The sequence below is a fragment of the Ptychodera flava genome, chromosome 14 (genome assembly GCF_041260155.1).
Source record: "Ptychodera flava strain L36383 chromosome 14, AS_Pfla_20210202, whole genome shotgun sequence".
NCBI classification, from domain to species: domain Eukaryota; kingdom Metazoa; phylum Hemichordata; class Enteropneusta; family Ptychoderidae; genus Ptychodera; species Ptychodera flava.
The window spans coordinates 19204878-19232332 of record NC_091941.1 but is presented as its reverse complement, the minus strand read 5'-3'; the positions used below and the strand labels follow the sequence as shown (position 1 = coordinate 19232332).

General features: G+C 40.7%; 1 protein-coding gene across 6 annotated transcripts in view; it reads left to right on the top strand.

Moving 5' to 3' along the window:
• LOC139149641 (bestrophin-4-like) overlaps positions 1-27455 on the top strand; it is an 85141-nt gene that overhangs the window by 6474 nt on the left and 51212 nt on the right. For 2 of the 6 annotated variants that reach the window (XM_070721483.1, XM_070721480.1), the window contains one exon: positions 10055-10202. The exons of 2 other annotated variants lie outside the window; for them this stretch is intronic. The gene's annotated coding sequence lies outside the window, so the exon portion shown is untranslated. Of the gene's footprint in view, positions 1-10054; positions 10203-24946; positions 25084-27455 lie in introns of those variants that run through there. 2 more of the 6 variants (XM_070721485.1, XM_070721481.1) reach the window with 1 other exon arrangement.

Sequence of the window (27455 nt, the reverse complement as noted above, 5' to 3'; positions counted from 1 at the left end):
ACTAAATTATTTTGACGAAGTTAACAGAGCTACGTCCTCTTTGAGCGTAAAATGGTACATTCAAGGGTGAGTTGCCGACTATTGATTCAGATATTTTAATATAGTAGTGAGGGTTTAATTGCAAAAACTCAAGACTGTCCAGGTTGTTTGGTAGATTACTCAACTCGTTATAAACCACTGAACGCAAAAACATTTACTTGTCTGTTTATATTCCGCTCGTCATTGTTGAGGAAGTTCCGAATATTTGTCAGTTTGCAGATTACAAAAGCCGTACAAGACAGAAAGTATTCGAGCTGGTGATGTTAAAAAACACAGCATTGCCTGTTACACCCACAGGCGGTTGGTTTGGTTGGTACACGCTAAAAACATACCCTTTATTACGTTACTCTACATTGAACATTCTAAGTGCCCGTGATTACATCTAGCTACCGCTTCTGCAAAGAATGATGGTATACATTCACAAACACAGCATATTGTACGTACATAGCTTTCATTGGTATTTTGAAGCGGTTATTTGTTTGCTAACTGTGAGGGGCTCAAATTTTAGGCGGGTGCGGTTTGGAAGGCGGAAAAAGTAGATCCGATATTGTTTTTTCGATGCCTTTCTGCCGTTGATTTGCAGGTAGGTAGGTAGGTAGGTAGGCCTACTAGGTAGGTAGGTACTATGCATGCATGCATGCTTACATGCATGTATGTAGGCCTACAATGATATGTATATATGTCTGTGTGTCTGTTTGTCTGTATACACGTATATACGTACCTACTTACGTGCATTCATGCATGCCTGTCTGCCTATTTATATTCATAAATGCATTTATCTATATTCATAGATACGCGTGTTTCGAGGCATAAGTAAGTACGTATTTCTGTAAATGCTCATATGCAGGCGTCTATGCACGTGTATGTGTGCATCTATATAAACTACAGACCCTTGAGAAAAAACAACCATGATGCTTGTATTTCTATATGTTTGTGCAAACGTGTTGCTTTGTTTTTCTGTTGTTACTGTGCAACGGACCGAACCGAAATTGTGTCAATTCGATATAAATACGAAATGTCAGCTTCATCGTAATTTTCGACCGCAATTTCGTGAATTACAAAAGAAACGGCTGAGTTCCCGCCTCCTTTACTGGGCTTGTGATTAAATTGAAAACAACAAGTGGAATGAGTCTGCATTTAGCGAGATAATCGACGTACTAGCTCCCGGCAAATTAGTCGAATGAAATATTAATAATACAACTACTGCGTGGCGACTGACTTCAACACGACGGCGAAAAAACATACTCCAGGTTTTTTTTCAACGGTTGATGGAATTCGTTTGAAGTACAAGTTTAAGAAAACTACCAATCATGTACTTAAAAAAATGAAGGATACTGAAAGAATCCACATCATATCAGCGCCGTAACGATGCCGATTGTGGCTCACCGACAGGCACTTCTTCATACTATACTCTCTCCTTCAAACACGCTGTTCTTGCACGATTGGCCCTTACATATGCTTGCTTTGAATACCAATCGCTTTCGCATGCTCGCGTCACCCGATAGGTTTGAAATTCTGCTAGCCCAGCTTATTCTGTTCCAGGGGCCAGGACAACAGAGGTCAAGACACATAAACAGATACAGCGTCACCATTCAGTTGTTCACCAATGTGTATTTTTTATTGTCTTCAGTAGATCTGTTCAGCTATCTTCACATTTTCAGTGGCACTGGAAGTTTGGCATTGCATGTATATCATATTTTTCCCTCGCAATATGTCTTTCCGTAGTCTCGCCCAATCTCGCGAGAATTACAATTTTGTTCCGCAATTCCGATATATCTGAGCGCAATTAGATCCGGCCTATAGAATGTGGTTGCATACACAGAAATAGTGTTACCCCCCAGGTGTCTTAAAGCTTTTGATGAACGTTAACAGGACCGGGCCGTTAATGATGTTGCAGGTTTATAAAAAATAGCGAGAAAATGGTGCCTGGTAATTTTTTATGGCAACATCTCTTGTCAATCATTTAAAAAACATTTTATTCAGTGGCTGGAACGATAACTTGCCATGCAAGGAGACAATAAATTTTATCACACTGCCGTCCGCCCCCGCAGCAGCAATGACATTTTTTTGAGAGCGCTCTTTTCTTATCTTACACTCATCACTAAATCGCATTGAATTGCTTGGAGATCTCTCTTTCCTCATACAAGAGTGTGCCACATTTGCAATTCAAGCGCTGGAGCAATTTTTACACCCTGCTAAAACATTCAAAAGTCCTATCTTGCACGTAGAATTATGTATGAATACAAAGAAAAGACATGAATATTTATGAAGACTTGAAAACATCACCACGACAGGGCAATTTGTATTTTTGAAGCAGTTACGTAGTCCTGATGTCGGTTGGGAATTTTGCACGTTTGTGGTTCCAGTTATCAAACCAGCATCGGATTAAGCACTGTGAGTCGACTGAGCAAGATTGTGAAAAATCTTGCGGTGCTTGCTCGTATTTAGACGCACCTTACCGGTTTACAATGAAATCATCGTTGAATTTTCATCGATAGGGTAGGACAGTTTGTTTCCTTAGAGGTCTCAAAAGCAGGCGAAAGCCGATTACATCAATTTGCTAACAAATGCTGCACTGTCAACATCCAATTATTATCAGACATTTTATGAAATTTGACAGTGCGTCCCATCGGACCACGAAATAAATTACCATAGGGCAGATGATGGCATTGTTACATCATATTTATGAAATATTTTATTAAAATTTTACCATTCGTTCCACTTCACTACAGAATACGTTATCATTAGGCAGATGATGGCAATAGTTGTCGGTCAATCGATGTGTTTTGGGTAGACATTGTTTTTCCTGTTTAAGGTGTGTCGCGTAAGCCCTACTATCAGGCGCTGCTTAAAATTTCACAATGTAGCACGTTTGTAATGTGCATACGCTTAGTGTGACCTTTTGACCTTTTCTCGGAAGACGTGAACAGAATCAGCTATTAAACAGTTGAAAGGCAATAATAAGACTAGAAAGTCAGTTTCACAAAAATCGACGTTAATGCTCTGAAAGGGTGCCATATATACTAACCTCAGGGCGGATTTCAGGAACATTTTATTTTTGTATCATCTCATGCATTTTTTACATGGATACATTACCGTAGTCGTTTTTTTGCATCTATGTGTCAAAGAAAAACATTTCCAGGTCTAAACTACAACAAAACGTATGTGTTAAACTCTTACACAGCTCCTGAAAATACGGTACGTAGATCAAGATTTTCATATTATACATTTTACGGCATCAGCCCCTCGAGAAAGGTCCCATAATGGGCAACCCCCACTTCACAGGACTTTTTTCATGCGCTGGAAAGTTTTTGCAGATTTAAGATAGTGTACAATATGTTGGTTACTTTAGATATCACATTTATTTGTACCGTTGGTCTTATCCTCAATCGTGAATAGTCAAGTAATGTCCACACTTATACATTGAAAGTCAAGTGTGGGCTGAATGTAAAGTGTGCGGCTTTGATAGAGATATCAGCTCATTGATCAGGTGTGCTTCGGGTGGATACTGTAACACATCTTCTATACAGGCTGACTTAAAGTGTGTTCATTTAATAGTATGCCGTGTAAAGACTGGCCAATAAATATATCGTTTTTCATCTCCGACAAGCTTACCTTATAGGTAGTAATCTTCGGAGTGTCCACTTCTGATATACTGCCTAAGGGATTGACCATTGATATTCCGTAGGGGGGGACGAGGAAGATTGAGATCGTGACATAGGTCTATTTTACGGCAAATTCTTACACCCTCGTTCAAGCCTCGTTACATTGCATTGCAAATGGTGTGCTTAGAGCTGGTTTAAATTTAAAAAAGTCCTAAAAACATTAATTATTGTGGCGAGTGAGGGAACCACTTTATGTACAACAAATACTTTTGATGACAAGTCATGATAAGCCTGGCACATCATTGTAAAATACAACAGTGGACACACGATATCCTGAGTAGGCTATGTGGACAAGCTCGGAATTGCGGATTCAACTGTAAAAGATATTTTCAGGTGTAAGGATGAGAAACTGTAGCAGAAGCACAACAATTGAATAAAGCTATACTTAATGGTTCAAATTAAAAAAAACTTGGGACATGTAAAAAAAGCAAAGGTGTGAGTTTAACTATAAAATTAAATCAAGGCATCAATGAAATTAAATGTAATGAATTCAGATGTTATAACAACATAACCAAGAAGTGCGCCGAAATGAAAGATGTTAGGAAACCAGGGCGCCCGCATTGCGCGCAGACATTGAATTATGAAAATGGTGTACCCGAAGGACACGCCAAAAATTACAGAAATTTTAAATGGGGCGCCCTGAAAATGAAGGGTAAAGACTTAAAGGGATACAGTCGTCGGAACTGCGCTGAAAGATCGTATGGGACCCATACGACCAATGTAAACACTGCATCCAAGGTACGATGGTGGTTGATGAAAGTTAAAACATGTCTGTCATAATCTACATTGTATAATTTAGATGTTGCAGCTATGATGATGAGTTGCATCGAGATATCGTGCACGAAATACATTGTTTGTAAACAAGAAACTCGCACATGCGCAGTTCCGACGACTGTTTACCTTTAAAGTAACTGCCTGTATGTTATTTTTTACTTCACATCTGATGGAATTTTTTTATTTCTCTATCATCCTTTGCTAAAGGGGCGGAACCTCCCTTCCCCCAAAAATCTTCAAAGCCCCCTTCCCCGGCCCAACCCCATTCACCTTGCAACACATTGATAGGAGAAGAATACAACAATTTGTTAGGTTGTCGCATTTTGCAGAAGGCTCCGGTGGGACTGCATGCGATCAGACTTAGCATCATTGAGGTCTTTGTAAGTGTCGTCAACGGTTTCACTTCTATGTTAAAGTAATAGCCATCACGGCCCATGGGATACGATGATAAATAGCAACGTAGAAACATTTGTCGACATTTTGCTCGTGAGGCAAGGTTTAAAGCCAATAAATTGTGGCCGGGCCGGCTGTTTGGCAAGGTAAGCGGTGACATTTTAACCTCTCTGAAACTGTTTGATTTTAATACCGACAGATTCTCTCGAGCCCTCGGAGAAAGGATCTTTAACAGATCAATGTCTAATAAATTATCCGTCAGATATAGTATAAGATAGAGTGGATTTGTCAACACCTCTCGAACTCCATTTTGTCAGATAAAACACTTTGTTACAATCAACGTGTGTTCAGGTTCTTCCGAATACATGGTTATTTCTCGCCTCAGGGAGGTAATATGCACACACTTCTACGCCTTTATAGATCAGCAAAGTGTGATTTTTTTCTCGTTCGTATTTACAGAGTACCTATTTCAAGAACCGGAGCACAAAACTGTTTATGTTTGTTTTAGATGTAGTCAATCATGATGAATGTATACATTACTAAATATAGCTGGTTGTTATCCATCCGTTGAAAGTGTCCATAAAGCAGACTTCAATGTTATGATGTCATAACTGTTTCATTAAGCTAGCTGAACAGCGCAGCGTTGTTCAGAAAAGATGCCTGTATTTTGATCTGTGGCAAAGCATTGTATCGACCGTTCACAAACGCGCGATGTCGAGGACGGAAAAAGCGGTCATTTCGGTCGGTGCAATACAATGTACCAGGATACTCCGCCGAGAAACGGTCGTCAAGGACGATGGATTTAATTAGAGCCTTTGAAGATGGATTTAATTAAAACCTTCTGTTTAAAAAAGGAAAACTCAAGGCCATGTCTTTGTGCAGAGTTTACCTTCATGAAAAAGAACCGTTTGATGGTCGGCATTAATTAATTGCCACTTACAAGACATTTAATCTGCAACTGGGTTCACGCTAGACAAATGTCATCTTTATCATTTCTTTGTACTTAAGTGGGCACTTTATTCAGGGAAATCTCCAGTGTATCGAAAACTACATATTGCTTGCGTGTAATTAGAATCGTTGCCACTGTCTTCAAATTAATGCTCGATTGTTGCAGAAATTCCCCCTTGGAAGAAAACAAACCAATACTTGTTGCTTTGTTGTAGAGTTTTGAAAGAAGTCTGCTCCAGAGCTGTCCTGAGCAATTTTCTACATCATAGAAGAAAAACATATGATATAAAATTGATATATAGAAGCATTGTTTTAGTACTCAAAAATTGAGATACAAAGCTAGTTCCTTGAAACTGTATAGATGCATTATTTATTTTCCTACATGTCTCCTATCCTTATCTCGTTCTATGTTCACAATATGCAAAATTTCCAAAAGACAAATCATACAGTCGTATAATGAGCCGTCTATACATTTTTACAATTGAAAGATGTGAAATCCCTAAAACTGCATAGTTAATAATACCGATTGTGGCGAGTGTCGGACTATTTTTGCTATTGATGCCCCTCCTGTCTACCCTGTGACCCCTATGCGGATTCGTTTCACAGACTGACACAGTTCCTGATCTGCGGACACCAAAAGTTTCATGACATATGCCACTTTTTAGCAAGGGCATGCTTACATCTTCCTGTTTTAAGTTTTTGGTCAAATGATATCCTCTCCCTGACGTTAATAATACGTGATCTTTCGTTTAAAAAGCAAGATAAGGTTGAATCTTCATCGTGTAAAAGTGTATCAAGAACGGTATGAGGTCCTCATTCTAAGCGAAACACATCATTATAGGTATGTTGATGTATGTCAGTGTTTTTTTTACCGTAAAACGGCATTCAGGACAGTCTGGCGACCTTCTTCCTGGGACATGCAAAGTTTTCACGTATATTCTCTGTGTTTCATTTATTGTTACCAGAATTATTGTCGTTCACACGGAACTTTCGCCGCAATGGAACATTCAGCATCGCTGAAGACCATCACGACAACATAAGGCGCTTCTCTTTGGTCAACAAATTCAAAAATTCGAAATAATGTTGGCTTCGTTAGTTTCACCTCCTCCTTCCCATCGTATGGAAAGAGTCATCCATCTTTCATTAGCCATTATATCTTCCAGGCATAGATTGATTTCTTTTCCTTTCCTATGTAACACGAGATTTCTGCTCAAATGGAACCTTGAAATTAGACACGGTGGTTGTTACAATCGATTTTTTCCCGCTTCTTTCTCCAGCCGACCCACGTAATTCGTCATATTTCAATTTCAACCTCCATTTAGCATATATATCAAACTGCCGATTCCCACACAAAAAGTGCAAAAGAGACTGTCTTCTGTCAATAAGTCAACGACGTCATTCCACAACAGAAGGGTCCTTGAAGGATGGTTCAGGCAGTACTTTTGATATGTTTTGCCTTAAACCTGGTCCATTGCTTTCGGTAACTGCGCCTTTTTTGCTCTTTCGAATACAGTATATCGGAAAGACCAGTTCTCCTTGACGATACAGCCTACGGTTAAATGAAATGCGATGTCCATGAAAATGACCTGCCGTTCGCTCTTGAATTGATTTTCCCAACATGTCGTGTGAGGTGCCACTTTCTCGAGTCAGACGAAATGCTCCAGTTACACACGGGCAGGATTGTATAGCGCACGCATTGGAGGAACGAAGACCCAGCTGTCTTGCAGGATGAGAATGTAAATGCTGATTATTTCAAACTTGAAGTATTCAGCACTTTTATGTAGATGACCTCATTCGCATTTAATCAAGTTAATTGCATTTATAGAAAGAGCGCGTTGATCCATAATTTATAGGAAAACTGTGTGCCATGCAAAACCCGTGTCGATACGCTGTAAACTCGGAATTCTTCGTGTCTGTGAAGTTGGATCCGGATGTACGCCTTTGATGTCACTTACCGTACCCAAGCCACACAGTCCGATAGTTATCTCTCCGAATCAGCTGTGGATTCCAGTTCGCTGTCCGGATATCTGTTTCTCCAATATAAAAACATTTCTATGTGTCTGTCATTTCTGTTGGGTTTCTAATGCCGGCCTTCGTTCTAAGCAATGATTAGTTTCTTCTAAATTGAAAATACGTACGCATTCATTCCTGTTTCACTGTTTAGCCTCACTTTTCTCCGGATGCTTGTGTCGTGACTTCTCCTCGGTTGTTTGTATGCAAAGGTCACATCTTACAGTTGTATAGATTGGTTTCGGTCAAATATCGGATGCCGTCTGTTCTTCGAACATGACTCTCGTTTTCTACTGTCTGCAAATGCCTGGCGGCATCGATTATTCAAGATATTTTTTGTGTCACTACCTTCTTTCTCTCTCAGATGCGCTTTTGACAAAGCCGAGAAATTATCGCCCTGTTGTTGTTCTCTGGTGCTGTTTACTGTTTATTATCACAAGTAAATATGGCCCCTTCAGTCAACAAATCAGCATGATCAAATTCCCCCAGGGCAGGGCGAGATAACTGTTGATAAGCGTTACTTGCTGTGCGTAAGATCAGACCCACAATCACCTGTTTTCTGCAATTCGACTCTGCGCCTACACGCCAGATACACACATTATACACATATTGACTGGTCATGAGGGAAACAGCATACGTCTGTACCCCGAGGGACTGTGAGTCACCCCCAAAAAGCAGACTGTTTCCCGAGGCCGTAGGCCGAGGGAAACAGTCTGTTTTTGGGGGTGACTCACAGGCCCGAGGGGTTAAAGACGTATGCTGTTGCCCTAATGGCCAGTCAATATGTGTTTTGTAACACACCTCATCCGTAGTCATAAATAAGCACGTACCATACACAAAAGTTGTCGCATGATGTAATATGTTGGAGTGGTTCAGCAAGAAAAAGTTTTTGCCGACAGGGTCGCAATACTTCTGCAAAACGTTTAATGCACCTTTGATTATCGTCTTTGCTCGTTTCGAGTCCTTGTTTGAAGCCAGAGCATTCAGTTCTTCTTCAGAAAGTAGGATAAACCTAGAAATTTCTCGACTATCGTTTCGCTTGTCCGCAGACGGCATCTTTGTTTACATTCCAGTTCGCGCATGCGCCAATGTTTTTTTTGACGTCAGCGGGCATCATTTTTCGGAACTGATGCCTGGCAGGCAACAGTTCCGACAAATGATGCCTGATGACGTCGTTTACGTGGATCAGCACAAAAAGAACGCATCCCACGTGACTGTCAATTGGCGAATTAGAACACAGACTGCGGATGAGGTGTGTTACAAAAGCTTATGTTTTCTTCTCAGGGATACGTACACACGTCTATTGGGCGTGTAGGCGCAAAGGGGAATTTTAGAAAACGGGTGACTGTGATCGAACATACTTTATTGCTGTTGTTATCTCTGACCTGTCTGGGCCAAAATAGGATATTCCTTGTTCACAATGTCGGGCGAGAACGAACACCAGATATAACCCGACAGTGAGTACCGTCTATTTTGGACAAGTGGCACACCTTCCAATGCCTATGCAGTAGTATACTGACTGTACAAACTATTTTGCCCCCCTCCCCGGTACCACGCCATTTCTAGCGCCATAAAAATACGATCTGGCTTATATGCGCGCCCTGCACAAAGAAACGGTGTGTTGTTGTCGGCGAGCATGCGCATTGGCTGTATGACTTGGTAGACTTGCACCTGCCATACAACACATGCATTTGTCATCAGATAAATGCTGCAATTCGAAAAATGCAGTCAACGGCACTGATGTCCATCATCATAATAGCAGAAAATTTGGGTTAAAAGAGCGATGGAAGTCTCTTCAACAGTGATAAAATTGACCCAGAACACACCGCGCCCTTTGCATTTGTGTCAGGTAGGCCTACACGCGTCTCACTTATTCAGTCTCATTTGTTTCATCAATTGAAATGAACAACCCGGTAAAATTTCTTTTCAATGAATAATCAAGTAGCTTTCATTTCCCATTATTAGCGCTGCGTGAACCTTATGAAGTATATTCTTTACTGCTTCGCTGTGGTGATTGGAAAGTTTCCAGCTATTTCTTTGTCCACTGTAATTACCTTGCACTTCTATCAAAGCATAGTTTTGTCTGGAATATAACGGTATTTCAGCAAGTATATTGACTACACTGCTACACCTTTTTTGCGAGATTTTTAAAAACTGAAATTAATATGCGTAATATATGTAAATTTATTGAAATATCTACCGCCATTAATTTCAAATCTATCAAGGACCCCAGATAAAGTTGCCAGTTCTGGCAGAAAGGCATCAGACACGGAGCTGACACGTTGCCACAGAGCTTCATCGTGATAAGGTAGTGAAATACAATGGTGGGTCCTTTGGTGATCACAAGAGTGGTGGAAACTCCTAAGTCCTGAGGTAATATCCATTTTCAATTCTTATTCGATGTGACGTAATGAAATTAACTTTGCATCACAGGGTGTGTTTCGTGTAAGTGGCATGATTCCATGACTTTCAGTGACTGGTATCGGTGTAATTTTTCCAAGGTCCAGTCAAAATAAATCCGAGGAAAAAGATCGTATGACTATGGTCTCTGATATATAAAAAAACAACAGGGAGAAATATATATATAGTGCACAGTGCCACTGGCACTCGCTGAAGTTGTACGTATTTGCTGCATCGGACACAACGCAATATTCTTTCTTGACCTTGTCAAGGTGACTTACAATATAACTAGTTATACGACAGTTTATTAAGCTATTATTCTTCATGACAAGTAAATTAGACTGAGAAGTAATGAAGTGTATACGTGAGCGAATATATGTGTATCATCCCGTGCGGATGATAGGTGGGTTTCCACGACTACTTCATCAAGACTGCCAGAGCCGCCCATGCAAGACTTGCGTGCCTGTGCAATACCGTTGACCACCGTCTGACCAATAAAGGAGCACGATGCCCTGGGAAAAATCCAGCATAGATATTACGTAATTCCAAAGCCATATGCGGGTTGCGTGTGACGTCAGCAGAATTTTAAAGAAATCGACACGCATAGCGTATTTTTTATACGAGAAGCGTAAATTATCCTCACAAATTATGGTGCTTGTAAATTTATGGATGTAGGGTGGTTCTGAAAATTTGACTAATCGAGACATTTTTCAGTCGCGAGGAAAATTACCGCAAAGCTAAGCGACTCGGAACAAATCAATCAGGCGTCCAACGTTTTCGCGCTCATATTATTTATTCTTCGCAGGCGTAAACGGTTTACCAATTTATAACCGTCCGCATTTCCGACAATCAATTCACCCACGCAGGTAGAGCGAGCGAATAAATGCAGTAGTTCGTCTTCGTTATTCAATACGCAAAAAATTCTTCTAGGATATTTCATACGCTGTAGCGTTACGTCTAGTTTTCGATATCCATAATTGAAATAGTCGTTGGCTTTCTGACAAATTACGATAAAGATGATTTTAGAATCGGTTTCGTGTGGTTTGACAAACTTCCTATATTTTGATAGATACCCATGGGCCTCGTTCCAATCAGGGCTGGAATTATTAAATCGTAAATAAAATGCAGGAATCGCACTGAATGGACCTTGTCGCAGCACGTTGGAACAAAACAACCGTCAGACTCGAGAAAGAGGCCCCTTAGTTTACAGGAAAATGAAAAAGGTAGTGCGAGTAGATAAGATGCTGCAATGGAGGTAGCAGTCTGTGTGCTACCTCCATGACGCTACAGTGTGGAAGCCAATAACACGACAACTGTTCACTTAAAACACGAAAATCTAATTAAATTTGGCCCATGATTTTCTGTGGGAAATTTTTAACACTCTTCTCTTTTATAAGCAAGAATAAAAACCAGGAATCACCGGACAAAGTTTTAGATTGGCCTTACCCGCGCTCACTTTCTTTGATATTCAAAATGGCCGCCACTGCCCTGGTCAACTCATCGGGATAAAACATGTTTTCAATTTTCTGAAATAAAAAGAACGTATGAAATTCAATTTTCCCTAATGGTTTCGAAATGAGTGCATGCAACCTTTAGAGCAGGAAAAAAATTGCAAGGTTTCTAGGTTCGAAAAGGCTGTCCCCGAGGCGCCTTCCACCGTCAATGGGCCACCGACCTATAATTCTACCTTGAGCAGTATACGATTACTATTACTGCACCCTAATAAAATAAGTGATTCTTTATTCAACCAATAAAAGTTAAAATTGGGGTCATGACCGTCAGTACTTACGATTGAAAGAATGAGATATGTAACCGAAAATGGCGCAAATTTGAGTGATATTAAATTCGTTATCAAAATGTGACACTGAAGGAGAGGCGCGCGTACGAAGAGCAACAGATACTTGCTTTATCGTATGTTTGTAAGCCTTGTACGGAGGGTAGCTACGCTTTGAAATCGTTGTTGGCTGCACGTCAAGTCAGAAAGAAATGGCAAATTATCGCTTCAGCCGCATCCAAACGACAGGCGAGAGTACAAGCCAAACTGCAACGACAGCTGCTGTGAAGTAAGAGTGGTTGATATGCACTTTGAGATTTGAGTTTCAGTTGCACCCAAGACGTCAGTCAGTCAGGTCATGTACTGGATCGACAGAAAAAACCCGTCGACGGAACGCCACCTGTCAGCTTGTTGCTGCCACCGCTTACAAACAACAAATATCTTACCAGCTTATTTTAGAATGCCATTGGCACTTTAAATCCGCTCAATTCATCACTTGCTAGGTCAATCGATGCTGACACAACCAGATGTTGACACCATATTATCTTCATTTGACAGGCAATGCGTAATGAAAACAAATCCCATCCTCTCTTGACAAATGTCATCTCCTTTCATTAACTCGTTAGACCAAACCAGCGGGGTTCTAACTCTACACATCAATATCAAACACAGTAACTACGGTATTTTTAATGTTTACAACCTCCCTTGTTGCTGCTCCCGTCTTGAAGCTCGCACATTCTGTTTGTGCGACAATAACGCGAGAAGAAAACAGTTTTGTCGAAATTTACTTGAAAATGCGGAACTGTCCAGGCTTATATAACGTAACTGAAGTTACGAGTTCTTGTAATGTATTGAGCCTCGATGAAAATTAATCATTGACGGATACCATTAACACTGTATAAGAATGAATGAATAAATAAATAAATATGTAAATAAATAAATTTGTAAATAAGGAGCTGTTTGCTTCTCCACTGTCGCTAGAACTCCGCCGCGACCCTAAAAGACCCGCAGGACATATTTCACATATGTTGAACTAAAATGACATGCAGTCCTAGATTCTGCTTTTTCTTCTATTCTAATTTCTAATATGTGTTGCCTGTGTCGACATGCTTGAACATGGTGTCCTGGGCAATCGTATTTTTATTGTATTAAACCGAGTTTGGCCACTTTTAACATTCAAACCGCTTTCGACATGTCGTAATTCAGAGTAATGCGCCTGCCGTTAGAGGATATACGCTTTTATACACCCCCGATTAAGTCTTTTTTATGATGTGAGGTTCCCTAATCCCGCCGTAACTACGATGCAGGCATTCTGTGAGACGCGTCATGTAACGCTCTTATCCTCCATCTGATCTCTAGCTTCAGTGCGATTACGAACGACTGCCTTCCTCCCAGCAAATCTGTGTACTTCTCGATTGTTAAGAGCAGACGACATTGCAAACGATATGCAAATTTCCGCAATGGTTATGCAAATTACTGCTTCCTCCGGGACTACGACTTCATTCAATGCATCGAAGTTACTCTCAACTGGCTTTCAGACTCGCTTCTGAAATTAATGAATCTGCTGCAGCTAAATGCAGGAATAAACCACTCATGCCTGTTCCATTTGCTTAATTCGTTATTATTCATTGATAGCTCATTTGCTTTGATATATCTTTATGCTTTCTCTCTAATACCTTCGATTGACGGTTGAATACGGTTGCCAGGGTTCGTTTTTATCCGTTCTTGATGGAGCCCAGGGCTTTAAGCACTCTCTTTCGTTAAAATGTAATCTTATCAATCAAAATAGCAAATTCTATTTTGGTGTTACCAGGGCGACGTCAGGAAATCCAAATCGATCGAGAAGACCACGGGCTAATTTCAACATGCGCACCAAAAAAAAATCAGTCTGTCACGGCTTCAAAGAAAGCGGTCAATCCTGACTCTAGGCGGATTAAATCTGACTGAAGCCTGGTGAAATGTCGCGATCGTTTTCATTTACCCCGGGGAAGACAGTTTAACCCAGCTTGGCGTCTGTAATATAGATGTGGTGTATGGAATCATACTCTCTTATCTGTTGCACCAAATTACCCCTTTTGTAGTCGATCGTCACTAGCTGTCTATATGAAGATACGAGATACCGCCAGGATGGAGTTAAATGAATCAAAAGAGTTCAACCACTCCATCTCATGCTTTGTGTGCGGCCATGGAAAAGACACTCACATTTTACGTGCAAATGCGAATGGTTTCAAAGTTGTATTTAATATAACCCAGGCGTTTAATTGTTCATTTGTAGGCATTTAGCGACTCACCGATAACGGAATTTAATCACATGTTTTTACGAGCATCTCTCCCTCGTAGGTATATATGAACGGTTTTTGAATATCAAGCTGTAGTAGCCAGGCCTGACTTTCTCGTTGAGATTTGAGGCACAGTCATTGGACAAGATGGTGTCGCCGACTGCGCTTGTATAGCCAGCTGTAACGGACGACGGTTTCCAAAGTGCCTGGCGTGATCAAGAGATCGTTAACATGTCTTAGGGCGATAATGAGTCACCCAACACTGCTATATAGGCAGAGTTTATGCCATAGTTACAAGGTCACGCATGTAAGGTGTCATGTCTATATAGGTTTTAGTGCTCCCTTCCTCCGTCCCATCGCCTAATGGGACAATTTAAGACTTTTTTCTTTCGTTGTTACTGCAGCTTTGCGATTACTGAATACGGCAGCACGTTGACGTAGAGGACTTATAGTTTATGCCTTCTCCCATAGATGATAGAACAAACTCGGGGTCAAATTTTCATGTCATTCGCACATGACAAATGGGAATAGCAATTTTACAGCTGCAGCCAGCTTGCCTGGAAACGATAGTTACGTCTCTAAAAGGTTTTTAAAAGGCACCAGACGTGGTTAGATAGAGTGGAAATACAGTCTCTATCACTTACGGTTAGGTAGCTCAGAAGCCGTCGTTTGCAGCTTAAAAGGTGACGTAACGATGCGTAATTAAATGAAAGAATATATCAAACACTATAATATCATAATACTTACTCTCATTGTCTTAACCATCATAATCGACATGAAAATTAGCATTGGCGTCATTACCGATATTTTCATTATTTAAAATAAAATCTGCTTGTTAACTGAAGGCAGCGCTGCGTAAATTTTACTAATACTGTTGACAATTTTACATTCCGAGATAATTTGTTCTCTGCAGAGGGCGCCGCGCATCCGCGAACTATTCTTGAATATTTCAGCAAGTCCGTTACCGCGCATGCGCTCCTCCCCAAGTTGTGTCTTTGCTACTTGTGCTATGCCAAATCAAAACATACAGCACCAATAACTAAAAGTTGCTTTACGTCGGTTAAGTTCGAAGTAAACATCTTATACACAGCATATTTGCAGTGATACTGCCTTGTGTTTGTTGCAAACCGCTTTCCTACTGCAGGTAACATGGTCTGTCGGGACAGTCGCTCGTACCAATCATTCCCATGCATTGTTTTCACCGGGATTCATACATTTACCAAAACGTTACAGTTTTTGCTGTTTCGCGTCTCAGTTTCCTTTGGCAAGAAGGTAAAACGCTGAGGCAACGCCTTGTCAGAAATTTTACGTGTGCAGAATTGTGTAATTCAGCGCAGCGTGAGCATCTTTGCACAAGGAATCTCTCGTTGAAAATTGTTTCCCGGCGAAGATAAGTTTTCAGCGTGTCTGTTGTTGAGAAACATGTCGTAACGGATTATAACCCTACATAAATCATATTTTGTATTAGCATAGTCATACATTTAGCTTTTTTCATAATATGATCTTTTCCTACTTCCTATTAAATACACATTGTGAAAACCGTATGTACTAGCTTGCAGTGACCTGCGCTAAGGGTTCAATCTAGTCGCACCTGCCCATCTCTTCAAACGATATGTCACGGGAGACGAGATAACAGGCCTGTTAATAGTCATAACTGATTTTGACAGTTCCTTCGCAGGCGAGCGAAATTTTCGACTTGGGAACGCGCAGACGCCGGTGCCGGATCTACATCGCTGTCCAATGTGGACATGCTGTTGTCAATGGCAACTTGGAAGAAAAATCAGGGAAGCTATCATGTTCATATTCACGCTCATCGCTACTCTGTGTTGCCGATGGCCATGATCCTTCTGGGAAGACAATGCTGCAATATGCTAGGGATACCAATGACCCCTTCTAGCACAGTTTGATGGAGAGAACAGAAAATATGGAACGCATTATTATTTATCACGTATTCTCTGATCAAATTATCTCGGCGATGCGAGTGATGTACTGCCCGAAAGCGTTGAATTTGTAAGACATACAAGCTTCATTTATGCTTGGCCACGGAAACGGAATACAATTAATGGAGTATCGAGACTCAACACAAGCATGATAATCTGAAAGAGTTTTACTTTCCGCCGTTCAATTCACATGTATTCACATACATGTATGATAATGGCAGATTACCAAGTACTGTTCCTATCGAATGGCGAGTATCAAATAAATGTCCCATACGACCATGCCTTGTAGCAGTCCCTCGTGTCTGGGGATTAGCCATGCAGCAGCAAAGGCACCAGATAAGTTGAAGGGGAGAGGGTCTTACAATACTGGTTTCGCAATAATTTGTCACGTTCGTTGTAAAATAATGATGAGAGGTCGTTGAGAGTTCCAGAAATCCGATAAAACGATGAATGCAGATAATTATGTAAACTCAATTAATTATGCTTGATGAGAAATTTGCCCATTTAGCATCACAGACACCGAAGACTAGGTCGACATCGCTTACAGTAGCAATGGCGCCGAATGAATGATACTACATGTAATTATTAACTTTTCACATCGGCAAAAGTCCTTTACCGTATTGCCACTCATTCTCAGTCCACATACATTTCGTGAAGTCATTTTGAAATCTAGTAAAGAAATACAATTTTCATGTAGCAAAGAAAATACAATGTTCATGGTTTTATTTTGTCATGCAACCACGCGTTTCTTATTAAAAAGCATATCTACAGGTACATTTAAACAATTTTAACGGGTCGTGGTCGCTGTCATTCAGAAAAATACCCATTCATTATTTTGTCTTTCGTTCAATAGTTTTTGAGTCAGTGTGGTCTAAATTTGATTACACAAGGGAAAAGACAAAAATACAGCTTTAAACATCATTTTACATTTGTTTTTACCGAACTTTACCGGTGAAAGTTTCACAAAAAGAGAAATGGGCAAAACATTCCGTTGATACAGTTTTCCTTTTTGTAAACATTTCTACAGGATTTTTGGCGCATTAAAGGAAAATCGAGAGCAAATATGTGTAATTATCTGCCTTTCAACATCCTCCAGAAAGTTTTACTTGGTCCGTCATGTTTTGTTCCTACGGTCACACTTTCAAAATATATGTATGAGGTAATAAGGATAAAACTGTCCATGTTGTTGCTACAGTTAGAATAATTACAAAGAATTACCAGTGTTAGAAAACGTCTCGTAACCATTTTGGAATATTACTTTTCCATTTGCCGTAGAAATCGCAATCTCGGATAGGTTATTTTTACTCATAATTTATCAACATCACGTGAAGCAGACGACTTACCTACCTGCCGTTCGAGCGCAGTGTCTGTCAGTAAAATACTTGAATAATTTATAAGTGGCGCAAAAGATGGATAGCGTCGGATTAAAGGTTGCTCTCGACGGTAACCGGGTGTTCCATCCGTTGTGATCGTGAGTACCCAATTTTGATTTTAACCGTGTTAGTCAGGCCCATCCTTTTTCATAAGAAACCGTAGAGTGCCAGGCTTGGCTGACATCCAGAAATCCCGTCGGTGATGCATTTATTTCCCGAGAGTATCAGTACAGCTCTCGACGATTTTTAAAACACCTCACTGCAGAAACACAAAACAAGCAACATTAGCAAATGGGCCATGACACCGTTATAAATACACGCACAGAAAACAAAATAACGTGGAATAGAGAAACGAATCGAGGATCGTATCTAAAAGATCAGAGAATTCAACACTAGAACTAATTCTTGTACTTTAGTAATGAGCGAGACAGTGCGAATGTACTATATGATTGAGTTGTTTTACATGCGAGAGTCATCAACTAACAAGAGTCAAAACCGTGTAACATCGTCAACTTCATATTTATTGATATTAACGATGCTGCAGTTATTATTGTCACATTTCATGGATGAATTTAAAGATAATCGATGAACTTTTAATGGAAAAAGCGACAGCGTCAGATTGTGTGGCATGAATATGGCATTAACTGAGCCGCCCACTGCTGTTTAGATCGGATGAATTACGTACGCTCGCAAATTGCCTTTTCGAGGCTTCTTAAGGCATGGCTTGGAGCTGTTTGCGTAAATTGGTTTAAGTCGCGTCTACGGCTGTAAACCATGGTAGAGATAAAGCAAAACGAATAGTATACTCGGTGTGGTACAGAGCAACACTGAGACGTTGACTACTGTATCGCAACGACGGCTACGCAGTCCACTGAGAGTAACACTACTTGACAGCGCGATATCCCTTATGGCAATTAAAGAACATATGTCCTCAATTACGCTGTAAATTGCCCTCAAAGACAAAATTGTCGATTAATTTGCATTTGAATTCAGGTAAAGTTGAAAAGACAAAATTAGCAAGATGGAAAAGAATAATCAAAATATTAAGACCAGCGGTTTGATATGTGGAGACATGACAGAAGGACCCTTACAATATTGTTGTAGGCAGTAAGTGGGCTGGTAAGTTGGTACATGGATTATTTAGGCAGGCGAGTTGGAAGAGAGGTAAAATAGGTCAGTGGGTAGGTATAAGTTGGTAGGAAAGCAGATGGGAAGGAGTAGGGAAGAGTTATTTGGGTGTAGAAATGTAACGTTCATTTTGGATAAGGAGATGAAGGATAGGGGGCATTATCTGGTCTGATGCGCAGTTTGTCGATGGGAGGGAGCTTGTGAAAACAGATGGGAGTTGCCATGAAGGGGGGGCACCGGTAGTTCCAGCAAACCACATACTCTCCACAAGAAAGCAAATTGAATGGGTAGATCGTCAGAAAAAGTAGAAATGGATGAGTCCAACAGATCGAGTGAGATGATCAGAAGGAGCGAAAGAGACTAAAAAGTCAAAAGACATGTCAGAGAGATGCGGGGGAATTAACCGAGGCAGCGACATCATGAGAGAATATGAAGAGACATGTCCGTGGATAAGAAATAGAGGGGGAAAGAATTGAAAGGGGTTTCAAATACGATATCTTGGGACAGTACAGAAAAGGATGTACACCACGTGACTAGTGTCGCTTTTAAGCAATCCCCCACGCAATAACATTCTCTATTCGCAGGCGTGTTGTATCCATCGGAGCGGAATGGTTTTTGACAGGTTACCAAAAAGCGTTTCACCATAAAAAATCACATTAAGCGCAAGAGTGTTCAGTGGTCGATTGTTTGGCGTACATTTGTTCTGAATTTTACACCTGATCAACCACAAGTCCATCCCGGATGATGGACCGTTTCCTTCCAAGTCGACCACGTGACCACCATACTTTCAGGTTTGTCGAGATCGTAAAGACGTCAAACGGACGTGGAGATAGACGTGCCTCCATCACGCGCCAGACACAGTTCATGTATAAAGATGTAAGACTCGCTGTGTAAGTCTGTGTTACGTAAAGCCTCTTGTCGCCAAAATAATTTAGACATTTCTCAGACAAGGACATCGCGTGTCCCATTAAAGCACCCGCCCACACTGCTTTTCTTGTTATCTCAATTTTCATTCTAAAAGTTTGTTTTAGCGCTGGGTTCGTCAATTATTAAAGTTTACTTCTTGAAAAGGCTTTTAACAAAATGTAAACCGTTCGCTGCACTCAATTAATACCGTGAAAGCAACGACTTTAGAAGGATTGTCCAACAGAACTATGAAATGTAAGCTGAACCAGTTTGTGGTACGCGACATCTTGGACTCATACCGGACTTCCCGAATGCTGACGCAATTGCGTTTAATCATATATTCTATGGCGGCGAGCCGTCGTCACACAAAAAAATTAAAGTGTTAATCGAGTCAATGGTTTGTTGAGGACGGACAGGGAAAGACGTGATGCCGGTCACGCAAGTCTGGCATTTGCAGCTCGGGATAGGCAACCACAAGAGGTGTGTCAACCAACTGGATGACGAATACTGGAACAACCCTTCCGAACAAAAATGTCGAGTCAATAAACCACTTTTTTCATTACACGGAATTCTGCGTCCTGTGTTTGTAAAAAGTTGGATAGATTATAGTAATCACGGCCACGGTATAATCCTACGTTAATGACACGCTAGGGCTTTTTATTTTGCAAATTAAATGTATAACCGTTCGAATATCAACGTTCAACAATTTCATCATCGCGCGCTCAAGCAGCTTATGTTTTTCGGTAAAACCATGGGAAGGTCATGGTTTTTCTCTTTAAGAAGTCGATTTATTGCTGTTGTGCGAAAGGAGGTTTTAAAACGTAAGCTTAGTAGTAAAGACGGATACTTTCAGTTCCCCACTAGAAGCAAACTCTGATCAAAGCATATGTATCAGGCGGCGTCCTTCCGAACCTTAACAGTTACATAAAGGAAATTTAAAGTTTTGGAAGACATTATCCACCAGCCTCGATTTGATTTTCCCTCAATGATACGGTCCAGTCAGTATCAGCACCTTTCAAATTCTCAGCACATTTTACACCGAATAAAAATATCGCAATACTGTCAAAAAACAGAAATATTGTTGGTTTTGATAGTGCCAAGGAATGCACTTTAAATGGACACATTGGTAAACAAAATGGGAGTGGCCTTAGAAAACATAATGGCAGGGGGGGGCGTAAGTAAACAGAATGAGAGGGCATTATCCCCTTGGGGGTTACCATTGTCAACCCAGCCTATATAGCTCTCTACCGTTACTGATCAAAATAAAGCCTTTAGGGAAATATTTTTTTCTCTTTCATTGCTTTTTATTCAATTGTTCATCGCTCATCTGTCATCGTCGACGGCCATTCGGCAAAGTTCAAACCGAAATAATTCCGACTTTCAGGAAAGGGCTGTGGACTTTAATTGCGCGCTGCAATTTTAGAGTCCATTCCATAAACTTAAAGCTTAATCCAACTTTTCATGTATAGTAATGACTCGCACAGAATAATAATGTGTGGTTACAACGCGCAATTTCTCATAAAAGTGAGTTTATAAAAGGTTTGCCACGGTCGCTAGGCAACGAACACAATCCCTTCAATAAATTGTCCTCTTCAACACCACAGTCAAGTCCATCGTCGAATAGATTACTCATTTGCCAAGGGCACTTAGCGTTGAGGGATACAGAAGTATACTTGTTCCTCGGTCAGAACTTGTGTTGACTGTAATAAATTCACACTTCGTCTATTTAACATTAAGTAGATACAGTGCGGTAGACTAGACATCATGAACAGTAATACTAAAATAAAAGCAATTTTGAATAACTTCCGACGAAATTGAAAAAGGTTTCATCGATATAAAACACGCTAGTTACCATAAACCCGAGTTATTCGACTTTATATTAGCTTGTGAGATCGATGGAGTTTATACTGTATTTGCCCCGTCGGAGCAGAGTCCAATTTTCATCACGATGCAACGCAGGAAATGTGGAATTTGTACGTTCTAGCGACACTTCCATCATGTAAGGGGAACATATAACATTCAAACAAATTTGTCTTCCATTACCCATGCAGTATACTATAACTATACCCCAGATGATTGCACGTGATTCTTAAACGAGGCCAATTAAGTGTCTTCTTTCGTAAATGTTTGGTTTCCAGCTTCACCATTTTTTTTCAAGTACCAACTGCATGTACAGATTTCTTCTCTGACTACACATCACAGGCATGCATGCTTTTCTTTCAAACGTCAGCTCTCTAAACACAGGAGTTGATATCGCTCGTATTTAGCACACACTAAAGAGCCATCAAACGGACTTTAAAAGCAACATCTACGTCACCGAGCCCTTTCCCTTGTAAATACCGAACAGTGTATCGCTTGTAGCGTGGCTAAATAAGTCGGTGAAGTACATTTTAACAGACGGACTTCGAATAAATGTGAAATTATTAAAAGCGTAAAAAGTACGGAGCGATTTATCAGTGAGGCCACAACACGTTTTTCAATTAATTTGTCTGGAGTTCAGTGTTGTGCCCCGGATGTTCTCTGCTGCATCATGGGATACTTTATTGTGCGTAGTACACGGCAGATACATAAGGGGAAAGGGTAACAAAACCTCTACGGCGTGACCTGACGTCAAACCGACGGTTTGTGCCGGTACAGTTAAATCACCTCCTTCGCAGCCTTACGATGGTGTGTTCACGTGGCAATGCGGGCAAAGGGCCGTTAATTCGGAGACTTGGTCTCCGGCTCATCACCGAAAACTAATAATGGCTTTGTAATTACTAAGTTAAACGTGGACAGGATAACAGACACATTAAACACTTAGATGCGATGCACGCATGGATGAACAGCAGCCAGCTTACGCAGTTTCTGACTTAGTGATGCTGAAAATAGTCCTGCAAACTTACGTCCCTGTGGTTAAATCGTCAGTTCAAATTGTAAATTATACATTCCTGACCCGAACATCTTGAAAGCGGAAAGTAAAATTGCTACAGCTGAATTCGCTGCATAAACGCGGCTAGAACATTTTGCTATGTTTACAGAAAAAGAAGCACCCGACCACCCATCCATCAACCAATCCAAATGAATAAATGATAAATAAATGAATAAATAACAAGATAATACCCTTTTTAGATTACTTATGAAACCTTGACCCACGCTCATATCAAATTGATCAACTATCAAAAGGTTGTTAACTTGCAAAATTTATTAAAACTTTTCTTTTGAACTCCATGTTTCGCCCCGGTGGGTTGTCATACAATTATAGAATACTAACTCTAGTACGCAATGTTCTGTAGAACATTGTGGTGGCAACTTTCTCGCTGAGAAATGTCAGCTATTCTGCGAAATATTGTTTTGTCATAGTAGATGCGTTGTTAATGGGACACGGGTTTTTGTACTTTTTTCTGCTTTAGGTCTCGTATGTCGTGATATCATCGGTCGGGTCGACAAGGAGCTGTCAAACGATACAATTGAAAGGTCTTTGTCGACAAGCAATCACATTTGTTATTCATAGATTCCACTAGGTTTTTTTGTCTGCACCCCTCATTACTGGAATGATTTTTCTCAACTGTTCACGGAAACCGAGTTTCAACAAACAGACTTCGAATGAATTGCTCATTGTACCGACACAATGGAATGGTTGAGCTTGCCCTTTGGGTCTGTAGACTTTTGCAGAATGAATACAGTAACTGACTCCGGAGGGATGTCCCGGTCTGTATGACACGGGCATAACATATGCCTTGTGCCAATTCGATAACTGGTGGTCACTTGAGACTGAAAATTTATATGGTTGATAAGGTCACTGGTCATTGGTCAACCATATCCTAATACCAAATCAAGAATAAAAAATTACGGGTCACCGTGCAAAATTTGTTACTAGAGAAACAAATCACCCGACATTTACCGATATTTGAAATCCAATAATGTCCGCCATCCCTGTGTTAACTCTACGGGGAAAAGTAAAATTTTAATTTTCACAAAACTGAGACGGTGAAAACTTTCCCCGTTTGACTCCGAGAGCTTTAAAATAAGTCCACAATAGCGGTAGACCAAAAAAGTATTTTAAAAAAATTTGAGAGTCCTAATATCTGTCCCCGAGGTGCATGCTACTTTAAAACGCCTAGCGTTAGTAACTCGTGATAGGGTTTCCAATAATAACAAGAAGACAGACAACAATAAGCGAACAATACCGAATGATACTGCCGCTTTGCGCACGGCCCCTCATCTTGATAGGAGCGCTTTCTCATGGTCATACACTTTTTAGTGTTCTGCATCTTGTCACTGTGGTCCTTGGCGGCGATACACTCTCAGAATCAGATTTTTTAAGCTACAAAAATCTTTAAATTTGTAAGAATGAGAGTAATATCCTAGATTACATTCATATTCATATCACAATGATGAAAATACGTAAAAAAGTTATTTCAGTGATTTCAGTGGCCATAAAATGTAATGCCCATTCGCTTTACACTGTATAAACCACATCTTCGATCAGTCATATTTATTATCACGCAGAAATAATTTTCCACTCGAAAGTCAGGTATTGAAAATCACGAATCCATACAATGCCTTGACGAACTTCCTCTTCAGGCAGGGTCGATGTACTTATAAAAGAGGCATATCTGTGGGCGACAGATTAAATCTTACGTCAGAATTCTTTTTACACAACCCGTCGCTTTCTGATCAATGATAAAAAATCCGCCAAAATGTTAGCGGCAAGGAAGTCCTAGAACTGGTCTTTTCTTACAGATCTGAACTCTGATCTTTGTCTTTGCCTTTCACAGGCTGACACAGCACATCAATTACGCACCATGATCTTTCTCAATGAAAATGTCACCAAAGCTGTACAACCTCTTTTTATTGTGTGGTTTAATGATCTTTATCAACTCTATCCTGTAAGAGGTTGTCTCTGAGGTTAATCCGTTTCCATAACTACGGACTATGCCCCTCTGACGGGTGCACTTTACGGAGTTTGCGTCTCGGATGTGCGCAGTCTTATCTGCGAAAACTTAACTCATGTTATTAGTTATACGCTCGGGTTGGGACAATCAAGCGATAAAACACTGGCAATTTTGCGACAAGGTCGTTCGGTGACGAAACGCTTTCTCCCCCTAGTTTTCAAATCTTCCAGTGTCGACGAGTGGCTTTCTATTTTCGCAATTCTCAAGAACGTCTCTCACAGTAAGCAAATTGATGGTTTTTGACCGCTTAAACTTCCCACGTGATCATAAGACGTGTCGATCATTTACGTCAGCGAGGACGCTTTAATAATTCACCAATCAGCCAAGCTGGCGTTCCCATGGCTATTCGTCGATAAAATTCATTTATTTCGTAAACCCATTGTTGATGTATCCACGGTAAATTGTCCTCCTCGGGGATGAATCGTGTTTTCTAGCCAGATTAAGCGAGCCTTTCAGTAGGGCTGTGGACGCTGAAGGCCTATACAGCGAAACCAAGCGTCATCCGGGCCGAGTGAAGGTAATCTTTCTCTGTAAAGGCTTCTATGTGTTAAGTGTTAGCGATGCAGAATAAGAAATACTTGAGAGAGAGAGAGAGAGAGAGAGAGAGAGAGAGAGAGAGAGAGAGAGAGAGAGAAGAGAGAGAGAGAGAGAGAGAGAGAGAGAGAGAGAGAGTGTGTGTGTGTGTGTGTGTGTGTGTGGCCGAGGGAGAGAGAAAGAAGAGAGTTAGAGGCATTCCGACCACAGACAAGTTTCTCCTTGTCTGTGTTCAGACGAAGGGAGACAAAAAAGAGGGCTGCGGCAGGAGGGGCGGGGAGAAATTCCACTTCTTTTCTTTTCGTAGTTATAAAGCTTTCGTATGTAAATTACTGTAAGCTTGGCAAAGCAAGAATTGCAAGATTAATTACTGGAACTAAGACATGATATTCTTTAAATTAGTATTCCAAGACTCATTTCCCACTTCCTCCGCAATTTTATGGTCTTCCAACTTACGAATCAATGTAAGAATTTATGTAGCAATCAAGTTGACAGGATAAAGTTCTAGGTATATTGATTATACAGAGCACGGCGGGCCAAGCGGAAGGTCACACGGCTGTGTTAATGACTCCGCCGCAGACCATTTGACAAGGCCCGTTCGATAATGTTGTCGCGAGAAAACGACCCGATAATTGAAAATCCGTAGCTGGAATGGATGTTTACACAGTCTCGGAACATCAGGCTTTAACGCATGTCGTCGTTTGCGGTTTCGAAATGTTCGCAGCGGATCGACCTTAACGAGCGGAAACTCAGAAAACCTTCGAAGCGACGACATCAATAATTGTAATTGGAAAAAAGCTCTACTCAAAGGAACACAGCCGGTGCCCCGAGGTTTCTCGGAATATCCATAGTGAGTGCCAATTTTCCTGTGATGTGTGACCGACCCAGTCGCATTTCTATGTGCAGGCATATTAAAAACTTGTGAAATCAGCTGGTGATTGACATTTCAAACATGAACCAAAGATCACCTTCGGCGAAACTTAATGTTGCTTGAATACCCGTTGACGTTTTAATGTTTTTTCATTCACGATACAGCCTGACTCCGGCGTGTTCCGGGTTTCTTCTCATCCGGCGACACGGTCAGCCTGCGCAGAAAGGCTGGGTAGAATGTCAATAATTGATAGTCTAATTACGCCTCTGTCACGAAACACTGCAAACGATCGTACGTTTTATTCCAATTTATTCATTGCAACTCGAGCGAAGGATGACCAGACGCGATGCTCCTAACGAATTGCTTTAGTCGGAGGCAATGAGTGAAAGGAGGGGGAGAGTTTCAGTGGTTCGCAATAAATCACCCGTGTACCCATCGAATTCCAATTAACTGTCATTCTCGTAAGATGAGTGCCGACCGTTTCGCCTCCTTTTGAACGACGTCGCATTGCCTGCATTGTTGTCGAGCCGATGGATAGTTGACGCGCGTTGGAGGCAGCTGTGCAGACTCGAAGCCTGGAATGAGGAATACCATTCATATGTGACTTTGTGATATGTGATCGAACAGTCAACACACATATCGAGTTGTTTCATGCACACCAAAAGGGAATAAGCTTTAACTCTTGATGTATTTAATCTGTACATGTGTAAACTGCATTGTTGTTGTTTTGGCAAGTGAATTCTGGCCCGGGCTAGAATTTAAATGTAACAGTAACAGTGGTTTTACACGTATGGATGCGATGTTGTGTGTTGACGGGTCAAACTGCCATGCAGTAATACTAACTTTGATGATTTTTTTCACTATTTTCGTTTTTAATATCAACCAAACCATAGTTTCTCGCTCTACTCTCCAAAGCATGTTGGAATACACAGAGTATTAAGCTTGTCAACCCAACCTGTACATGTGTAAACTGCGTTGTTATTGTTTACTAGTGAGTTCTGGACAGGACTGGAATTCAAATGTATGTTGACAAGCTAAATAGTTGGTGTTTCAATATTCTTTTGGAAGTAAAATAAGAACTTCCACTTGGCATACAAAACAAAAGTATTTAAAAAAATTATTACAAGTTACGGCATCTGTGCCTTTCGGCAGAGAATTTCTAAGGCTTTATGGAAGCGAACCGCGGAGAAGACGAAGCGCACAAAAGTAAATAAAGTACTTCACGACTACAAATTTTGCTGTACCCGTAGAATCAAACAAAAACTTGTACCCTTCTGGACCATGCGACCAGTGTTCAGCAGAGAGACAATGAAGTGAACCTAATTAGCAGAAACAGATCTCTACGATATTTGTATAGATTCATGGTATGCTCGAAATAACTTCTTCATGGGTTTAAAACCTGTTCTGTGATTTATTCACATGAAGCAGACATTACAACTCACAGACGTAGGGAAAGAGATGTAAAAAGGCGGGAAGTAAAGGCG